Source organism: Emydura macquarii, unplaced genomic scaffold (genome assembly GCF_026122565.2).
Source record: "Emydura macquarii macquarii isolate MOO-44397 ecotype Brisbane River unplaced genomic scaffold, CSIRO-AGI_Emac_v2 contig_554, whole genome shotgun sequence".
Taxonomy (NCBI): domain Eukaryota; kingdom Metazoa; phylum Chordata; order Testudines; family Chelidae; genus Emydura; species Emydura macquarii.
In genome coordinates this window covers 9,842,979-9,858,133 of record NW_027130691.1, presented here as the reverse complement: position 1 = coordinate 9,858,133, position 15,155 = coordinate 9,842,979, and the positions used below count along the sequence as shown (strand labels likewise).

At 45.4% G+C, this 15,155-nt stretch overlaps 1 long non-coding RNA gene across 1 annotated transcript in view; it reads left to right on the top strand.

The window, feature by feature from the left end:
* The window catches only part of LOC137147525 (uncharacterized), an 89,698-nt gene that overhangs the window by 764 nt on the left and 73,779 nt on the right, over positions 1–15,155 (top strand). The gene's annotated exons all lie outside the window — the stretch shown is intronic.

Below are 15,155 nucleotides of genomic sequence, written 5' to 3'. Positions count from 1 at the left end.
GGAGAGGGGTGGGGGTGACTGGCTCGACAATCTCCAGGAGGGGGGAATATGTTCTCCTCTGGGCTGTGACTTCCGGCTTGGCCAGGGGGCAGGACCTCAGGGGGAAGAGGAGGAGCAGGATGGAAGGGTCTCGGGAGAGAGTAGGAGGAGCAGGGGGCAGGGCCAGATTTCCAGCACTCATGCGGAGCCCCCAAATTGGTGGAGGCCCCTGGGCACGGGCCCCATTGGCCCGCAAGGTAATCCATCACTGTTTAGGCGCCCCTAGGCATGTGCTTACTGTGCCTAATTGGAAATCCAGCCCTGTGAAGGGTGGGAGTTTACAAGGTGGAAGCGGGAGCCTGAACAACAACACAGAGACATAGGATGCCCTGGTTTCTACTCTTAATTCATCATTCCACTTATTACAGTCGCCTTCACCCCTTTAATATTTTCACTTATTGTACTTCGAAGAGCTAGAAATAGCTTGTCGGATTGAGACAGCTCTTGAGAAGTTTAATTTTCCTAATGTTTGTTGGAAATCCCCTTTCTGAATTTGCAGGAATATTAAGGTTCTTAGCATGATCTGTGCAGAGAAGGAATTTGTGAGTAAAGCTGGCAGCAAGATGCAATTGGGTTAGGAAACGCTTGACTGACAGGCGCTGGCTAGGGGAAGGGATCTGCCTCGCGGGAGGAGAAGGGAGGCCCTGCTGGCCAGTCCATGGGTGACAGTGATGCAGGGTGTGGTGAGAGTTTGATTTTTTTGGCTGTAAATTAGAGGCTCTGAGGCATGTGATGAGGATGCTCAGAGCAGGGGGAGGAGAAGGAAAGTTTACAAGCTAAAGTAACTGTCACAGTGCATCAACTTCTGCTGCTGATTCCACACCAGGACTCCGAATTCTCTGTCTGTGATGTCCTAGCTGGTTACTGTTAGAAATGACCCTGCCAAATTCCGCTCCTGATTTCAAACTGCTTAGAGCTCTGGGAGCATTTTCCTCAGGGTTGGTTCATGATAGAAGGGGCCTGGGATGGGCGTCCACCCCACATTGGTGTGTCAGGAGTTCATAGAGGCCTAGGGAGGCTGTGTGGGGAAGGAGCCAATAGCAGAGAGGCTGTATGTAAGCAGGTGCTGGGGCTAGGGGAGGGTCCCAGGGAAGCAGAGCAGAGGGGAGGGAAGGGAAGGGAAGGAGATGCAGCACGTGGCTGCCAGCGACAGGGTCCCTGGGCCAGGAGTCGAAGTCGTGAGCGGGCCTGGGTTCCCCCCACCACTTGCCACTGGGTTAGTAGCTGGACAGTTGGACTGCCTTACTAAACCCCTGGAAGGGGGGAGCAGAGATGGTGTCACAGCCAGCGGGCTGTGTCAATAAGACGACGCCATGGTCCCTAGAGTGACGCGGGTTGGAGAGCGGATGTGACAGCGGGCGAGGCACCGTCAGGAGAGAGCATACAGACCTGTGGAGCTAATCTTGGCCAGCAGGAGGTGCCAGTGTGCTGAGTGAGCCCCATCACACAGCCCACCCGTGGCATGTAGGAAACTGAATCAAGCTGAACCCAAAGGTTTGTGCTCATCTCCTGGCCCTGCTGGTGCTGCAGCAGTTAGTTCAGAAACTCGATTCCCAGGCTCAGCCAGAGTAGCAGGTAGAATTGGCTAATCTCTCTGATGACTAGTCCCATTCTGCCCGTGTATAGTCTTATTGATATCGGCAGGAGCGGGATGTACCCAGATCGAGGCATTTGATTGGAATTGGAGCTAGGTAAAATTTTTCCGAATTTTGACACACGAAATGAGTTAGCTGCTTTTCAACTGGTGCTATCTGGATGGGATTATTTCACTCTCTACCACTGGAGATAACCTCTGAGCCACTAGCAAGTAACATTTATCTTTTTCTAGGTATGTGGAAAATACCAATCCGTTTTTCCTCTTTCTGATGGGGCCCAACAATTGCAGAGTGTTCACACTTGGGCTGTTTGTACACAAGAGACCCTCCAAGATGGCATCACAGCCAGAGTTCCCAGTCTAAGCTTTGTAAAGGCCAAATACCTCGATCCCAATGCTCTGGTCTGAGGCCATCTCTGTTACAGATCACTTTGTATTCTTCAACAAAAGGCAGATAACTAGTAAATGGAAGTGATGACTTTATCAAGGGAGTTTCTTCCTGTTGGCTAAAGCCCAGTTCTCCCTGCTGACAGCCTTCAATGAACTATTCAAAATGCATAACAGGTTCACAGCAGAGTTAAAACGTGCAGACACAGAACGGGCCCTTTTGCTTCCGATGACGTGAGACGAAAATAGCCCATTGAGATCAGAAAGGCCGATAGTCGTTCCCCTCCCTCTCCCTTTACTGCCTTCTGTCTTTTTCCAGAGCTGCCGTACTCCAAGAATTACTGAAATTAAATATAGCAATTCAGGCTTCCATTGTTCCCCATTCTGTAATGTGCCGGAGTGGCACCTTTGTATTCACCCATCCATCTCCATCGCCTCGAATGTGCTGCTCACACAATAGTTATTGTTGTAGAAGGGACCTGGAATGAGCTCTTGCATTATTCACTTCATTTATTTTGATACAATATTTGGAGCCACTTCATTAAATTCTTTTAGAATGTCCTGTCATTTTTTTCTCTCTCTCTGCCAATGCCTGGCTCACAAAGATAATATAATAATAATGGGGGGGGGGGGAGAGAGAGGGGGAAGTGAGGGAGAAATAGGCTGCTTTCCTGTAAAAGGGAGGAGGTAGCAAATTGTTTAACTTGATTTATTGATCATAGGTATATTTCCCATCTCTGAAAGAGTGCAAGCAGCATGAAACATCTCATTTGTAAGCAATAGAGGCGTATACTAAACACCTCAGGCAATTAAGCATTAGACAAGGAAACAACTTATGGGTACACCTACAGTGTGGTTATGCAGCAGAGAACTGGTCAAATCAACTCCTATTTGTACCAGCAGCACAGAAAAATGCACTCTTGCCGCCCTTTAAATATTTGTATAGAGGAAAGAAGACAAAAAGACGCATGAGCAAATGTTCCGTGAGCTGGGGCGAGCTAAAATAATGCAGTCTCTTGTTCATTTGGAGACCACTGGTTTCTTGGTGCTATTGAATTTGTTACCACTCCCAGGAAGATCAAGGTGCTTTCGGTCCAGGTGAGCTCTGCAAATCACTCTGAAGGGGAAGGGCAGACCCTCTGATCCTACATTTCCCTTTTCCAACGAGCAGGGCTGACTTTCAATGTATTTATTTTTTTAATGGAGCCAAAAAAGCCCCTTTCCCCTCTGCGTTATTTCTTTTCACTGTTGTTCTTTCTCTCTCTCTTCCCTAATAACATTCTGAGCCTCTTTTAAAAGGGTGCTGTGTAAGAGAGCCTCAGCTGTGCTCACTGTTGGGATGAGTTACAAAATTACCTGTGTTCTCCCCCCATCTGCCGTAGAGCTGGACGCACAGCAATCCCCACAGCCTGAAACTTTATGGAAGGTAACAGCCCCTGAAACTTTCTGAAGGCCGTTTATAGATGTAGAATTCCACACCAAGATTGAGGGCAGTGCATCGTGAAGACGTGCCAACAAAACATCCAAGGGGACTGCACTTCTGGGGGGCTACTGGGTGTGATATTGGGGAGGGTTCTTGATAGAAAGTCTCATTAAAATCAACCCTACCAAGCAACATCGTGTTCAAACAAGGACTGGCCCTAGCACAGTTCTTGTACTGATATAACGATATTGGTTGGTGGTGTGATCTTTTACTGGTGGAGTTACACCAGTACAACCCCTGGTGTGGTTATAGCAGTATAAAGATGCGTTGTACCAGTATAGCCCCTTTCCATATGGGAATACGCTTATATAGCACATTTACACAACTAACTGCATCCGCACTAGAGGGAGCTACGCTGCTTTAACTATGTAGGTAGAGTTTGTGCTTGCCCTGTTTCTGCTAGACTGATGTTTACAGTGTGATTTGTTTGAGGGGCTGCAAAACCCTCATGTTTCTGGGGATGGCATCATAGCTAGCCAGCTGGGATTAAGTGAAAGCAGAACTATTCCGTATGGCATGGAGCAGTCAGCTGTGTCAAAACATACCTGAGCTGAAAGAGCGTGCTGTCCTCCCAAGTGCTGGTTTTGATGCAAACTCCTCCCCCCCAGCCTTCCTATAATACAGCTGTGCAAAAAAATGACCAAGTTTGCTACAGAAAATGTTGATGTCGTATTTGCCTTGATTCCAGTGATAGAGCAATGGTGCTTGTGGTAGACGAGCGCTTGGATGTCTTAGGAGATTGATGATGGGCTATAGAGTTTTCCCCTTTAGGTCACAGTTCAAAGCCATTCCAAGCTGGAAGCAACTCTAAGTCAGTACTAGTGGATCAGGTGAACTGAGCTGGTGCGCTTAGTCCTTAGTGGGCAATTGTCTGAATTAAAAAAAAAAAAAATGCACCATTGCATTTGATGGTAGTCTTAGCGGGGACATTTGGAACAGAATTGAGGGTTCCGATTAGGCCCTGATCCTGCAAACATTTAAGCACATTCTTCATGTTAAATAAGTGACTAATCCTACTGGAGTAATGAGGCTAACGTTATGCATAAATGTTTGCGGGATTGAAGCCTAAATTATCTTGTCTCCCCCTAAAATGATCCAAACCGAGGCTTGAGTTTACCTCTAGCTGGCTAATCTGCCATCTGTCCCCAAAAGTAATTGAGCCACGCTATTCGTGTGTCTAGGGGGTATTTGTCTGGTGTTAATACAAAACTGGAGGTAACTAGTTGTAGAACCCACTAAGAAGGGAAAGTGGAATCTCTGCTTCTGAAACAGAAAAGCTCAAGCAGGGAGGCCAGGCTGTTCCGATGCTTAATTCCTTACATCAGTTTATAACTACTGGAACCGGAGGGAGAGGCCTATTCTCAAGATGGGGTGAGGGAAAGGAAACCACAGTGCAAGCCAGGACTAGTGGCTTCAAGCAAAATGCTGTGGGGACTTCCCCCATGGAAAACAGATCTACAACTACCACTGTGCAGGAGAGAGGAAAGAACCAACTACAGTGGTAGGGGGAAAGGGAAGGCTTTTATTATTATTATTATTATTCATGATTATTCCTAGTAGGGTTAATAACAGCTTGGCATTTTAATACATCATTTTTTGGCACCGCAGAGAAACTTCTGACCACTGCAACATCCAAAGATCTGGAGGACAAACTCCCTCCTTCAAGTCCTTTAATGCAGGCTTTCTGCAGCAGCATAAATTTCCTTCTGTGACAGAGAAGAGAGCTGCCGAGCAAAAGGCAGCCCAAACTCTTTTTCATTCTAATTGCTCTGCAGACCGTTCCTCCTTCAAAAAGTGCCTCTCCTGAAATATTGCGGTGACTATAAATTGTATGTGTATTGAAAGGGAAGCACGATTATTTGCCTGTTTCGGCTACATTTGCCCCTCGGTGCAGAGCAGAGTTGATTTCTGAGTTCCGGGCGTTGATTCATTGATTGCGTTTAGCTGAGAGGCTGGGTCAACTTCCTGGAAAGCGGTCATTAGCGGCAACCTCGCTTGGAAAGCACGGTGTTAATTATTCCCCTTCTCGGTCAGGCAGGGATTTTTATTTGCCAGGCAGCGAGATGGTTTGGGTTTTCTTTAAGCCTGCCCGGTGCGCTTTCACTGAGCTAGATGGCACTGTGGTGTTTTCACTGGCACTGAAAGCTCTGTGTCTGGGCTGAGGAACAGCTCAGTGTGGACCGAGTTTAGCAGAGAAATGACAAAGGAAACCATTCGGGGACTGATTACCCTCGAAATGTTTGTTCTCATCCCCTCCTAAGTCATCAAAAGCTGCAGCATCTCATCAGGCTGCACTATTTCTTGCGCTAATCGCTGGAAGTGCTTGGAATTGGGAACTTGTTAGGTCCACTCTGGAGTTTGCTGTTAATCGGATATATACCGCACACAGTAGCAGGGAACAAAATTCTGACCAGGTGCCTGGGGCTCAGTTTGTCACCATCTTGCCACGTTGTTTCACATTCTTGCCTGCTGACAGGCAATGTGGAGGGGGCACTGAACTGGGGCTGAAGAAACCTGGCTTCCCTTTCCCCCCATCTGCTGTGTGATCTTTGGCAAGTTGTTTCTGTTTCTCTGCTTCCCCATCCTTTGTCTTGTCTGTTTAAATTGTGAGTTCTTTGGGAAAGAGGCTGTCTCTCGCTGTGTGTTTGTACAGCACCTAGCACAACAGGGGCCTGATCAGATTGGGATCTGCGGGTGTGGGTGCTACTGAAATTCCAGCAACAAATGAAGCCATCGTAGGTTGGATCATTTTTGCGGGGATGGTATTTTGTCCCCCTGTGACATTCCAGTCTCCCTTGCTGTGTGTTTGGAGGTCTGGTGCTCTCATGGCTGCTTTTTGCTTCTGGTGCCAAGGTGACATACAACAAAGCAATGATTTTCACCTCTTGCTTTCTACTGCTCTCTATCACCGTCTCATTTGCCTTTGACGTGTCAGAGTCATTCTGAAGCTTTTCAAAGTGTCGAATGAAAGTGAGTGATGGTCTGGCCTGGCTGCAATGCTAGTTTAATATACTCAAGTGGCAGCAGAGGGATACAATGGGGAATTATCACAGCAGGGCCTAATTTGCAACCATTACTCACGCAACTAACTTGTACTCTCATTAAACTCAGTGAGATTACTTGCATGAGTAAAGACCACTGATGATATCCACTCCTGTGTAAGGGGCCAGCACAAGTGATCAAGTGAGATTTAGGACTTGCGCTTGCCTTATGCATAGGGGTGACGCTTACTACCTATATAAGAGTTTGTAGTTTCAGGAAAAAAGTTGACCCATCGAGATGATCTAGGAAGGAATGCTGCTTGGATTCCCAGCCTCCAAAGACATACTCCTGTCCAGGTGGTGATTTGACCTGCTAAATGCTTGCTTAGATTTGGGTTGGCTTCTTAAATACATGGCGAGGCGTGGAGAAGGGAGAGAGAACAATCTGTTGGTTCTGATAGAAAAGCAGTTGTAAATCTCTCTACCATAACCTTCACATGGGGAAGCAATTGTGTGTCTTACCAGGAAGTAGATGCCCCACATGAAGAAATTCAGCTCAGGCTGATTATAGACACGATGATGAAGTCACAAACTGATCAGGGCTCCACAGAAGTTTTCTCTGTAGCAGTAGTTATTTTATTTCTGTATAACTTCAGTCCACTGAGCTATAAATTGCCTGGGATACTATTACAGCTAGGCCCTGTGTAAATTAAATGATTGTTATTACTGTGCTGCGTGAAGGGACATGATGTGTGTATAGTACCATTCGCACATGGGGCCCTAGCTGCTCAACTTGGATCCAAGGTGCATCCATTTGACATGCCAGGGTGCCCCTATGGGTGAAAATCCAGGGATATAGACTAATAATGCAGCCCTCAGCCCTGTTCTAATAACTAAGAATCCCTAATGATAAAGGAAAAGGAACTGAGCAGATAGGATAAAATGTGACTGGCTAAGGAGAGTTCAAGGGTCATCTAGTCTGGTATCCTGTGCCAGATGGCTCAAAGGGAAGTGTAAACCCCAGCGGGTGATTCGCTTAGGCTCCACGACCCTTACAGTTCTCATCACAATCAGTGGAACTGCAGATGCAATTCTCCTTCGTACATGGTCAATAGAATCATTTGCGCTCATAGCATCTTCCCTGCAAGGTGCTCAAAACCCTTTGCAAGCAGCTGTTAATTATATCTCACAACACCTGTGTTGTAGATACGGTTGTGGGGCAGATTAGCCCAGTGAGGGAAAGTGCTTCTGGTTTACCCTGAAGTCACACACTGAGAGGCAGAGGCAGGAACAGAACCCAGGAATCCTGGACTTGAGCAAAGCCTCAGGATACTGGGGTGAAGGTAACTAAGATGCTTTATTTCCTGCTAACGTGGGTCTTTCACAAGACGTTCAAGGTGCCTCCTAGTGGCCTGTTTAAGTTACTGGCGCTAAGCGGCTGAGCGACACCGCACAAGGTATTCTGCAGCACTGAGTCCTGTAGATGAATTATACACTTCATTACAGGTGTTCAAAGCAATGGATGTTTTAGACCCATTTGCTCCTTCACGAGACACAGCCATTGTCTTTGCAATGGTACCATCTAGCTCTGTGCCCAAGTCTGTAATCAGAATGATCTTTTCTTACTGAGCCCTTTTGGTGCTGAGTTTGGTTTTGTTCTGGTTTGCATCGGGTGATTTCTAGCATAGATTTCCGGTTGCTAGGGAAACAGACTTAAAAGGGCTCTTTTTTAAGGAAGCCTCTGGGATATACATCACTGCTGCTGTTCCTCAGTGCACGTGGCGTAGCTGAGGACTTCCATCAGAGCAGACAAGATTCTGTTTGCTTATGGAAAAGCTGCAGAGGCCAAATTGTCCTCTCAGCTGCGACTCTGAAGTCACTGGGGTTGAACCAAGGAAACTGAGGGCAGAATTTGGCCCCAAGTGACTGCCTGAAACATAAGAAATCTGGAGCTGTCTACACGTACATATGATTCAGCTGATGTCTACTGCTATTGGGGAAACCTAAATGTGCAGCCCCGAGGCAGAGAGAGATGTCTTACCTGGATGTGGCGCACAATTTCAAACGGCGTTGCTATCTCAGACTGGTCTGCTAGGATACCTAGTTCAAATGGTTATAGTTGACATTTGCCCTCATGATATTTGATAACTTAAGGAACAGCCACAGATGGAGAGCAGAGATTTTTACAGTGAGGTGTCAACCTTAATTCATGGTATCAATGTGTGGGGACTCCTGGGCGATCACCGTTGTCCTACAGATGTCCTCCTTTTGTTTTCTCTGAAAGCAAGACCTGTTGGGTGGCTTCAACATCATTTATCATCCAAAGTCTATCACCTCCCCACCATACAACTTCCTCTAGCAGAGGATACATTAGTGCATCTGTCAAAAAACAGACATCCAGGTGTAAAATTCTCAGGAGAAATAGGGCCTGACTTTCATCTCGCTCTGTTTTGAGGCCATTGACTCAACAGAGTTACTTCTGAATTACTTCTGAAAAATGGAGAGGGTTCAGAAAAGAGCCATGAGAATCATTAAATGATTGGAAACATGCCTTAGAGAGAAGGAGCTCAATCTATTTAGCTTATCAAAGAGGTGATTTGATCACAGCCTGTAAGTACCTCCATGGGAAACAGAAATTTCATAACAGAGGACTCTTCAACTAACAGCCATGGGATCTTGGAAAAATGCTAGATTGAACAATTTATAAGGGTTGTGATACAGTCTCCATCACTGGACACTTTTTTTAATCAAAACTGAATGTGTTTCTAAAAGATATGCTATAGTACAGCCACAGCTATCAGAGTTGAAATAGAAATTAATACGAGAAATGCTATGATCTGTGTTATGCAGGAGGTCAGAGTAGATGATCACAATGGTCCCTTCTGGCCTTGAATCTGTGAATCTATTATCGAGATCGAGAACTCTTCAATAACAGGCAAAAAAGTAAGTAACAGGGAGTCCTCACTTGAAAGGGGTGAATGAGAAATTTTCTGTGTCAGAGGCAGGCTGAGGGCTTGATTCTGATCTCTCACGGCTGTTAAACTGGCGTAACTCCTTTGCTGTCAGTCAGTTACTCCTGATTCACACTGGTGTGAGATCAGAATCTGGCTCAAAATGTACATAGAAACACAGGGCTGGAAGGGACCTTGAGAAGTCATCAAGTCCAGCCCCCTGTGCTGTAGCAGGGCCAAAACAGTTCATCCCTTATGGGTGTTTGTCCAACTTGTTCTTAAAAACCTTCAGTGATGGGGTGTCACAACTTCCCTTGGAAGCCTACTTCAGAACTCAAGCCCCCTTAGAGTGAGGAACTTTTTCCTAACATCTAACCTAAATCTCCCTTGCTGCAGATTAAGGCCATTACTTCTCGTCCTACCTTTAGTCACCATCCTCTTTATAACAGCCCTTAGCATATTTGAAGACTCTTCTCAGGTTCCCCCTCTGTCTTCTCTTCTCTAGACTAAACATACCCAGTTTTTTAACCTTTCCTCACAGGGCAGGTTTTCTAAACCTTTTATCATTTTTGTTGCTGTCCTCAGGACTCTCTCCAGTTTGTCCACATCTTCCCTAAGGTGTGGTGCCCAGAACTGCACACAGTTCTCCAGCCAAGGCCTCACCAGAGCAGAGTTACTCATCTCCCATTTAAGGTTCAATCCAGTCCCCTTTGGAGTAAATGGAAAGCCTTCCTCTTATTTCAGAGGGAGCTGGATTAGGTCTTTACAGATTTAAGAGACAGATTCTGATCTCATTTTGATACCAGTGGAAATCTGGAGCATTTATTTTATAGGCTTTTCTGTGGGTTCAAACCATAGCATCTGAGCACTTTGCGCTTGTTGATTGATTTATCCTCACAATACCTCCATGAAATAGACACAGAGATTACCTGACTTGTCCAAGGTCACAGAGGAAGTCTATGGCCCAGCTGTCCTGTGTGCCATCCTCCCTTTAGACAGGTTATTCTGGAATAACTGGCATCATTTTTTGGTGATAGGCTTTACCTAGCAATGTATTTCCTTGCTTAAGTGGCTTATTTTGTCTGACTGTGAATATTCCATTAACTTTTATTTTGTTGGAAGTAGCACATGTGGGGAAGGAAGACAAAAAACTCTGACTGTCACCTTCAGCTTTGGAGCTGAGGCAAGCAGTAGGAATGAAATTGCATGTTTTGAATAATTCTGTATGTTTTCTCACTAGAATACTGAACTTCAATCATAACCTCCCAAGCAGTTCCCTGTGGTTATAGCTGAGTTAGCTGATTAAAACATTTTTACCAACGACTTGCAAGTAATCCTGTGGTCTGATTTATTCTAATTGTTTGCACTTATTTTTGCTTTTTCTTTCAGCTAACGTGAACTTACCATTCATTTAGCATTAGTGCCAAGAGAACTATGGGTTCCTCTATTGTGTTAGCAAAATAATGGGCCATATTATCCAGCGCAAGTGGCATTTTTCTCTTAGTAATGCACCTCTTGAAATACAATGAACAACACTTAGCGGTTCTAGGGCATTAATGAGTTTCACAGAATAATGGGTACCTGCAGCCATTGTACTGGACCTGATTTTATCCTTAGTTAGACCTTGCAACCCAGCCAGAAGAAATCTGTGAATCCAGAAATGGAAACTGACCCTTTGAGTTATCTCGGTGGGTAACCTACTTAATGTTGTTAGAAATAAATACAAATACAATAGAGGCGTGTATCACTCGAACTCTTCTCCTCTCCAAAGACCTTCTGCAGAGAAGTGTGCATCTTTACCCTTATTTAAGAGACTGAGAAACTAAGGCCACAAGTCTAAAGGCTGGTCAAAGGAGCTCTGAGCCCCATCGCGGCCCAGCTCCCCAGCCTCCATTACCCGCCGCCCATGAGGAACAGGAAGGAGGGCCACCACGGCCCAGGTGTCCAGTGTCCGGTCGACGGCCATGCCCCAGGCCTCCACTGGGCCTCCCTTCCAAAAATGAGACGTTATTTAAGAATTGTCCCCTTTTAAAGGCTAGTGGCTTTTTAAGTGGAAGAGTGCCAGATAATTTAGGTTGTAACCGTAGATTTTTGTTTTAATACGCACACGCACAGATATAAAGCTAGGAATTGTTTTCTGGCAGTTTTTAAAATTAAATGATGCTAAATGGATTTAATGTAAATGTTCCCCTGCAGTGTGTGCAATCCACACTCCAGGAGATGGAGTTCTGAACAGAATGCTACAGCAACACACTTGGGGGTAGGGTCATGGACCCGCTTGTCTTTTTCACTCTCCTGGGGTGGCCCAGCTGTTACCTGCCTTTTTTAAGTGATGCCAGAATCAATGGCCTGGAGCACCAGTGGCTCCTGCTAATGCTATTTCAAATAAGCTTTGCGTGAGAATCCTTGGACTTTCATGAGTAACATCAAAGAGGGTGAGTGTGTACATGTGGTCTTCCTAATGGTAGCTCCAAATCAGCAGAGAAGATTATCGGCTGCTTCAATGTCCTAGGGTGAACTGCTTGTTTTTTAATGTTGTTGCATTAGCACTATTAGGCACTTCTAGCTGCATCCCCTCCAAGGGGTGAAGCAACAGGGCTTTATTTAACAGTGATTTATTTTGCTCAATCCTAGGGATTTAAAGTTAAAGTCTAGTGGGTTAATATGATTTATTCTGTCCCGCAATAGAGACATTACAGAAATTTCTCTCACTAGTTTAACAGAATTCTCAAATCCCTGTATAAAAACTGTGCAGTAACTTTCCTTTTAACTAACACACACACACTGATTTTAATGTTTTGAGCAGGGAGACACCTATTTCAGCTCTAAGCTCTCTTGACATCTCTGGCTGAGATAATTATGTTCCTTTAGGGGACTCTTGTCTGTACTAAAAATAGATGGGAATAGTGAGAGTTATGCATTTTCAGGCAACACTCAGAAGATGCTACAGAGAAAACAGCACCCATGTCATTTAACAGCTTATGAGAGGGTGAGTCCAATATCTGTTTCACCTCATCTGTGTCTTTATTTTCTTCTTTCCTAAATAAATCTTACATCACTCCTGTGGTGTCTGAGAACTTCTAACATAAATGGGTGTGGATGTAAGTCCACACATGCAGCACTCCCTAATGTGAAGGCTACAGTGAACAGGAAGTAATTTCTAGTCACTTTGAGCCAATGTAAAAATATAATCAAGGCCCTGATCCTGCAAAGATTTACACGCCCACTGGACTTTGCGCCCTGGAGGTGCCATTGTGTCACACTGCTCATGACGTGCAAAGTTAAGCACCATGCATAAGTCTTTGCTGTTTCGGGGCCCATATCAATAATACATCTGTGGATAAAAAATAAATGTGAAATACTGAAGCAGGAAGCAGCCGATTTGTCAGAGGGGTGACACGCTTTAAGGCTGGAAGCTCAGAGATACAGGCAACAGCAGATTTCCACATTTCTCTTCAACTAAAGGGAATCCTCTCTGTTTCCTGTTGAATATTTTATAAACCAAATTGAACAAAGAAAATCCCTAGAATCTGTATTTTTTTCCTCTCAAAAAGCACTGGGTTTTTTTCCATTTTTTTTTTTCTTTTAGTGTATTTTTAAAAATGGAAGAAACAAAACCCCAGAATACATCTTACACCCTTACCAAGAGCTGTGGAAATCTCCTGCTATTCTCTAGGGCTTTGCCTGCAGCACTAATTTCCCAAAAGGTCCTTGATGCATGGCATCGCAGCCTGTTTCACCTTGGAGTTGCAGCCACCCCCCCCCGGATTACACGGTTGCCCAGTCGATATTAATAGAGGCTTGGAGCTGTTCACAGGGGTTGGTAAATACTGCTTTGTCATTTTTTAACATAACCTGGTTAAATTAATGTTGCTGCCGTCACCTTAAGGCAGCAGTAAAATTGGCGCAGCTTTCCTTTGGAACCTAGCACCCAGCTGCTTCATTGTGATGGATGGGCGCGCACAAAATAATGCAAAGAGAAAACTGCTCTTTCACGTGTGGTTCATGACATAACAGAGAGAGGGTTCTTACTTTAGCAGCAATCGCTTTTTGTGGCTTCTCAAGAAGCTGCCTGTCGGGGGCTGTATCTTGTGGGATGCCTCCCACCCCTACCTTCTTGAAATTAACTAGCTATGTTCACCTGGGGCTCAGTCTAGGGAATCAGTTTCTGACTCTAAACCTACAGCTTCATGGCGTGTTCAGCCCCATGCTGATTCCTCACTTCAGCTCCCTGAGTCCTGGTCGAAACTTTGTGCCATGATGGGGCAGGAGGATTTCCTCCTCCCAGAGATTTATGATAGCATCCACTGTCTTGCAGAGGCTAGCTGTACCTCACGTGGGCTCTTCGAATGGCCTGGGTTTTAATCAATGCGTCTTGCCATTTCAGTTAACTCTTTGGTGCTGGGGTTGAGATTTTTCAAACGAGTCGCTAATGCAGCTCCCATTAGAATTAGCAGCTGCTGCTCAAGACATGTTGGCTCCAAGACGCTAGCGGGCAGCCTTTCTGTTTGGATTAGTTTTAAAAATGTTGGCAGTGTATGAAGTAGGGGTGGAGTGTGGGTTGAGTGGGTGGAGTGTGGGTTGGTGCATTAAGATCATTGCTTCCAAACTGGCATCTTGCCCGAGCATGACATTTTCCTTCCGCTGCTTTTTAAGCTGCCAGAAGCTCCAGGGTGGCCTTTTTTTTAATCCTGGAGCTGAGTAATCTTGGAGGACAGCGATATATTTATTTTGGTACCAGAGCACAGTGATCAAAATCTAGCTGATTTTAACCTAGGAGACTGAGTGACCATTTGATCAAGAAACTCACTGTAGCTTCCCCACTCGATCCTTTCAGTCTGGTACGTGACCCAGATATTTTGCTTCTGTGGGGTACATTTTTGTTTTCAAGTTCCAGAGCGGTAGCTGTGTTAGTCTTTAAGGTGCTACGGGACTCTCGTTGTTTTTATTCTGTTCTCAGTTACGCTGGTGTAAATCTGGAGTAACTCAGGAAGCCAATGGAGCGACACCAATGTGAGAGGAGAATCAGGCCTTATCATCAGTCTCCTTCTGTGGCTGAGTGTCATCTGTCCCATGACCAGTAACAGGCCTTCTGCTCATTGGAGGCCACACAGGAGCTTACCTCAGATATCTTACTGTGGAGCTTGTCCCGGTGTTGGTGACCGTTTTAACTCCGGGATCCAGAGCCTCCACAGCCACTGTGGCTGCTGAAGGGGATTTAGTGGCTTGTTTTGCTATTGGTCACCCACTGGGGGATCCTGGGAGAATTCCAGAGCCACAGAAACGTGAACTATTGCGGGGGCTTGTCTAGCCGTACAAACATGCAGGACCACCGTAAAACCTGCCTGTAATCAGCCAGGCAGTTTCACCAGCCAGGGGAAGGGAAGTAAAGCTCCTAGCATCAGTTCTCTTAAGGACACTTCCTCAGGGCTTGGTTTATTATCCATTTTTTAAGGGCAGGGATTAATTTTTGAAGCTGTATGAAGGTATTTAGTTCCAGTGTCTGCTGAAACGTGATTGAATTGGACAAATGAAATAAGTGACCTCTAGCTAACGAGACTATAATTATAGCTGGAGTTATGGCTAAGAAGATGCATGCTGAAGTACAGAAAAATGGCAATTGCAGGGTAAGATGCTCAGTGTAATATCACAAAGGAGGGATAGAGCTCATGGTGGAGCAATAAAAGGGGCTGATAGAGGAGTGCTTTAGCCATGCTACC